Here is a 6,176-nt window from a genome sequence, read left to right on the forward strand (position 1 = left end):
CATCCGATTCCATGCAATCAATGGAAAAGTGAAAAAAAACAGAAGGGGGACTTGATATGGGATGGAATTCTATAAAATGCCGTGGAATTCCATAGAATTCCGTGGCATTCCATATAATGCCGTGGAATTCCATAGAATGCCGTGGAATTCCATAGAATGCCGTGGAATTCCATAGAATGCCGTGGAATTCCATGGAACGCCGTGGAATTCCATGGAATGCTGTGGAATTCCATGGAATGCCGTGGAATTCCATAGAATGCCGTGGAATTCCATAGAATGCCGTGGAATTCCATGAAAAGCTATGGAATTTAATATAAAGCTGGAATAAAATAGAAATAAAAACAGATTATAGATCAAAGGCATTTTATTGATTTTGAAAAACAAATGTGAATGTAACTAAAGGTTTCATCATAGAAGTTAAGCAAGAACAAGATCTGGCATCAATCATTTACCACACACATGCAGTCACAGTACATATTCAAAAATGAGTGGTTTTACATTTTCATAAAGTACCAACTCTCTTAACCACAGGCATGCATGCACACATTCAAAAACACATCCATAAACATGCACGCATATACAGGGGAGAACAGAAAAACTTATAAAAGGCACAATATAAAACATAGAAGTAGAATTTTACATTTCTCTTATGACAAGTATACTTCCTTTCTCACATATGTTCATAAACACACACAATTACATGCACACACACATCACACACAATTGTTCTAGAGTTTTTTCTCATAAATTTTAACGTTCAACAACTGTTCCTTATTAATTCTAGAACACTTTCAGTAAGATAACAGAAGTTCAGTTCTAGTTGATGTGTTCCAGTACAATTCTAGAAAAGTTCCGAAGGTTAACTTCAAATATTTAAGTCTGAAACCAACTTTCTAGAAAACAAATTCCCATGCAGACAGCCAGTATTCAAGTACTGAGCATAGTTAATAATAATACATAACAAATTAACAACTGTTGTAAATTTGTTATTTATTATACTATGCTCAGTACTGTTGAACACGGACTTAATTCAATTATCCAAGTTTCAAATTCCTAAATTAAAAAAAACAACAAATAAATTAAGACAAAAAACAAACACAAAATACAATTCACAAAATAAATAACTGGTCTTTTTTTTACAAGAAGTAACCAAAATAAAACATGTCACCAGCCACAGACTGCCAGGCTTAACACAGAGGCTAAAAATGTTTGTCCAAGTCTTCCACTGCCATTTTCCTTTTCTTCTGAGAATATTGAACACCAGTCACTGCCTCCGGGTCCTTTTTGGTATGAGGTACATTGTATACTGCTCACATGTGCTCTACAGAATAAAAAATCATAAAAATGTCTAAAGCAAAGAGTTATTTACATTCAAACTATAACAAGAGATTGCAAAGCAATATGGTCCCCTACCTGTTAAACTTCACTATTTTAAGTTTGTTAAATATATTTGTTGCCATAGCAACCAGAATTCTTGCATTATAAACAACATGAAATGACGTGCAAAATGTCCTTATTGTCATCTGTTCATGTTTCAAGTTTCATGAAAAAATACTTAGAACTTTTAAAGTTATCCCAGGATCCAGAAAAGTGTAAATGACTTAGACTAATATATTGAATTCCAAAAAGACAAAATACTTTCAGGTGGTTAACATTAAATAACTTATCTAGCCCACGGCATGACAATATTTACCATGAATTTGTAGCCCTGTAAGTCCTCTAGGTAAATGCGCTTAAAGAGCCGCTTTGCTGTTGGATTATTTCCCTGCCAAACTCTGCAGTATCTTCCATCAACTGGTCAATGGTAATTAAAGCACATAATGAAAATGTATAGGGAACGTAATTCATGAATTGTTTTAAATATTAAGTTGTTAAATGGTCTTTAGAAAGAGAACTAAAAACGAAGTGAATACATCGCAAAGCACTAAGCATAACTTAATTTGTTGGTATGATTAGTACAAATTTATTATTGCTATAATTAGAATGATGTGTAATTCTATTGGTATGAAAATGCTTACTCAGATACCTAAAAACCAATTCCATTGGTTTAATTTTTTATTTACAAGCAAAAACGTTGAATTGATATCCCCCGCCAATATGCTTCTGGACACATAAGTATTATATTTGACACTCAAACAAGCATTTTTTAAAGATACAAAGGGCCATAACCCCGTTTTTAACAGATGGTGTACAATGCCATTTTGCGTGCATTATCCTCTTATCCATATATATACTCGAACCAGGTTTCAATGGAATCCGCCAAAGCACTTCCAGGATATGGCCTTGGACACACAAAAAAGCATTTTTTCAAGGTACAAAGGGCCATAACTCTGTTATTAACTAATGGTGTACAATACCATTAGGCATGCATCATCCTCTTATCCATATATATACTCACACCAAGTTTCAGTGAAATCTGCCAAAGCACTTCCAAGATATGGCTACGGACGGATGGAAAGACGGACAGACGGAAGGATGGAAGGACGGACAGACAACGCCAAAACAATATCCCTCCGCCTATGGCGGGGGATAATAATAAACATTAACACCATTAATGAGCATTGAGTGCTCAACATGCACAGTACAAAACTTCCTTAGCCTCAGTTCTATAACCTTGCATGATAAAATCCGATACTACATTCAACGTTATTAATTTCTCCACATAGGTCTTATTACTTCCTTTTTCAACCTGCAAACTCCACTAAGTGAAAATTTGGGTGACAGCTGCTTTTAAACTAATATTTGCCATACTAAAACCTCAAATATCACATAAAAAGGTCTACAATAATGTCATAAGAAGATTAAATTTAAAGGAATATTTAGAAATAATAAAAATCACAAACCTTCAGTTGTTGTTCTATTCCTAGACAGCCTGCTCAAACACTGTATGCATCACTCTTTAACAATATTTCATGTCACTTTCCAAATGATATAAATACATAAGTATTTGAAGAAAGTGTTTTTAATGGAAAAACTAATGAACTCTTCTGTTTGTTAAATTTCTTTAACTTTATTTTAACAAGTTAAACCAGTACATTGTCCACCATGTTTCATGTTTCAATCTAACAGGTAAACTTTCTGTATTTGAATTCAGCCAATTAGAAAAGGCTGTTATATCTTATAACCAATAGATTTGCAGCAAACATACCCAACATCTGACTCACAGCACACGCGCTGGTCTTATCAGATAGATTGTTATTTGACAACCTGGACTGGCTGAGTTTGATATTGAGAAAAAACAGTGTATATACCACTTGGACAGGGTTAAGGAATTTAAACTTGTAGAAATTGCTTTCAAAGTAACAACTACTCCTACTTCTGCAGAACTACTACTTTAATTACTACAACATCAACAACACCACCACCAACAACAACAGCAACAATAACAGCAGCAACAACAACAGCAGCAACAACAGCAACAAAAACAGCAGCAGCAACAACTGCTTCTACTGCAACAACTGCTACTACTGCTACTTCTATTGCTACTACTATTGCTACAGAAACTGTTAATGCTACTACTTCTACTACTACTAGCTACCACCACAACCTCTACTGATATAAAAAACACTACTGCTACTACATCAATTACTACAACAACAACACCTACTACAACAACAACAACTACTACTACTTATACAGCTACTACAACTACTACTACTACTGCTGCTGCTGCTGTCGCTACTATGAAGTCTATTAGGCTATTTGTAAGTGTAAGGTGTTCTATATGTGTTCTTATTCCCCATTAGAACTTTTGTAGAACCTACTGGTTCTTAAAGCATTCTAGATGTGTTCTAGAACTACATTTTAAAACATTTTTAGAAATTTCTTGACCATTTTTTGTCCTTGAAATGTTCTAAAAAGGTTCTTGAAATTATTGGAACAGTTTCAGTCCTAAGCCATTTTCCAAAAATGTTCTGGATTTATTCTAAAAAAACTGTTTTGGAACAATTCCAGAACATATGTTTTAGAACACAAATATGGAACAGTTCCAGAACTGTTCCAATTTCTAGAACAAATTTATAATTATCTTTATTGCATTTTCTTTTAAATACAAAATACATAATGCAAATAAATTCATACATGTATTAAACTACAAATACATTTCAGACAACCAGCAAAAATTTTCTAAGTTATTTTCCATTGATTTCCATCCAAGAAAATGTATAAGTTATTTTCCATAACGATTTCCGTTGAAAAAAATGGCTAAGTCCAACTTTCCATGGTGTTTTCCATACATTCCGTGGAAATGCATGGAATTTTAGTCGAGATTCCGTGGAATTCCATAACAGCTTCAGATGGAAAATTGGCAAGTGGATGGAATTCCATCAAATTCCATGGATTTCCATCGATTTCCGTAGAATTCCATAACATTTTCTATGGAATTCCATAGAAAAGTGCTAATGACTATGGAAGATCTACAGACGGGTAAGTAGAACATTCAACACACATACAGTCTGAGTAGAAAATTCACCGTACATACACTCTTAGTAGAATTTTTACCACACATACAGTCTTATTAGAATAGCTCTACTCACCACACATGCAGTCAGAGTAAAATACTCACCACACATACAGTCTAAGTAGAACAATATCCACACATACAGTCTAAGTAGAACAATATCCACACATACAGTCTAAGTAGAACAATATCCACACATACAGTCTAAGTAGAACAATATCCACACATACAGTCTAAGTAGAACAATATCCACACATACAGTCTAAATAGAACAATATCCACACATACAGTCTAAGTAGAACAATATCCACACATACAGTCTAAGTAGAAAATTTAACACAAATACTACTCATATGGATGTAGTTCTATAAAATAATGTGTCTTAGCATGTATGTGTGGTACTTGTTTATTAATATTGTTTATTAATATTGTATCTCAAGTTCGCTGTGTGGCTGTTATCACTCATCACACATGCAGTCTGAGTAGAACATTCACCTCACATACACTCTTAGTAGAACTTTCACCACACATACAGTCTGAGTAGACCATTCACCCAATATACAGACTGAGTAGAACATTCACCACACATACAATCTGAGTAGAACATTCACCACACATACAGTCTGAGTAGAACAGTCACCACACAATAGTCTGAGTAGAACATTCACCACACATACACTTTGAGTAAAACATTCACTATACATACGCTCTTAGTAAAACATTCACCACAAATACAGTTTGAGTAGAACATTCACCACACATACAGTCTGAGTAGAACATTCATCAAACATACAATCTTAGTAGAACATTCACCACACACACAGTCGGAGTAGAACATTCATCACACATTCACTCGTATTAGAACTTTCACAATACATACACTCTTAGTAGAACTGTCATAAGACATACACTCTTAGTAGAACATGTATCACACATACAGTCTAGAACATTCACCACACAAACAGTTTGAGTAGAATATTCACCACACATACAGTCTGAGTAGAACATGCACCACACATACAGTCTAGGTAGAACATTCACCACAAATACAGTCTGAGTAGAATACACACCACACATACAGTCAGTAGAACATGCACCACACATACACTCTGAGTAGAATACTCACCACACATACACTCTGAGTAGAATACTCACCACACATACACTCTGAGTAGAATACACACCACACATACAGTCAGTAGAACATGCACCACACATACACTCTGAGTAGAATACTCACCACACATACAGTCTGAGTAGAATACACACCACACATACACTCTGAGTAGAATACACACCACACATACAGTCTGAGTAGAATACACACCACACATACACTCTGAGTAGAATACACACCACACATACAGTCAGTAGAACATGCACCGCACATATACTCTGAGTAGAATACTCACCACACATACAGTCTGAGTAGAATACACACCACACATACAGTCAGTAGAACATGCACCTCACATACACTCTGAGTAGAATACTCACCACACATATAGTCTGAGTAGAATACACACCACACATACACTCTGAGTAGAATACTCACCACACATACAGTCTGAGTAGAACACTCATCACGCATACAGTCTGAGTAGAACATTCACCATACATATAGTCTGAGTAGAACATTCACCATACATATAGTCTGAGTAGAACACTCATCACACATACAGTCTAAGTAGAACATTCACCACACATACAGTCTAAG

The 6,176-nt window shown here is 35.0% G+C and overlaps 1 long non-coding RNA gene across 1 annotated transcript; it reads right to left on the minus strand.

The window, feature by feature from the left end:
- Positions 1-346: 346 nt before the first annotated feature.
- Positions 347-3,161, minus strand: LOC127853715 (uncharacterized). Its single transcript, XR_008036721.1, has 3 exons — positions 2,844-3,161; positions 1,694-1,794; positions 347-1,321 (listed from the first exon to the last, which is right to left on the minus strand). It is a non-coding gene; the product is annotated as an uncharacterized LOC127853715 (long non-coding RNA).
- Between the last annotated feature and the right edge of the window lie 3,015 nt (positions 3,162-6,176).

The sequence above is a fragment of the Dreissena polymorpha genome, chromosome 1, assembly GCF_020536995.1.
Source record: "Dreissena polymorpha isolate Duluth1 chromosome 1, UMN_Dpol_1.0, whole genome shotgun sequence".
Lineage (NCBI taxonomy): Eukaryota > Metazoa > Mollusca > Bivalvia > Myida > Dreissenidae > Dreissena > Dreissena polymorpha.